Source organism: Malania oleifera, chromosome 7, assembly GCF_029873635.1.
Source record: "Malania oleifera isolate guangnan ecotype guangnan chromosome 7, ASM2987363v1, whole genome shotgun sequence".
Classification (NCBI taxonomy): domain Eukaryota; kingdom Viridiplantae; phylum Streptophyta; class Magnoliopsida; order Santalales; family Ximeniaceae; genus Malania; species Malania oleifera.
This window is the reverse complement of record NC_080423.1, coordinates 104,440,367-104,441,029: the sequence shown is the minus strand read 5'-3', so window position 1 is coordinate 104,441,029 and position 663 is coordinate 104,440,367.

Here is a 663-nt window from a genome sequence, read left to right as displayed (position 1 = left end):
AAATTAGCGACAATTTGAAATTAGTCGTCATGTCTACAGTTACTAATACTTATTAGTAACAAATTTATAAACTATCACTAAAAGTCCAGTATTAGTGATGGTTCTATGCTGTCACTAAAAGCCTAAGACGGTCACTATAAAATCTATATGTTCTCTACTCATGCACTACTCATGGATACCAAATTTTTTAGATGCCAATTTTTCAATTTAACTTTCTCTCCTTTTTGACATTAGTTAACATAAAGGAGATTATCAATAAGTATATGTAGTTCAGTATAAGGAGCAACATAAGACAAATAAGTTTATCTATGTGATCCATCATTAGCATGTATAGTCGAGAATTAATTTTATATTCATATATCAATGTCATATCAAAATTCATGCATCAAAATTATGCTCAATAACTTCAAGCTCAAATTTTCAATATATAGTGAGCCATAAATTATAAGTCAAATCATTTTCATGTCTTTGGCATTATCAAGATATCAACATGTAAGCATGTAGCATAACACATAAGCGTGTAAGTATAACAACATATATAGGCATGGAGCATATTTTTTTATTGTGCTACAATTTTGCTCATGTTTCTTAAGTGTTTCTCATTCTACTTAACTACTTCTCATTTTGCTCAAATATTTTTTTCATATTGCTTCACATTTTCTT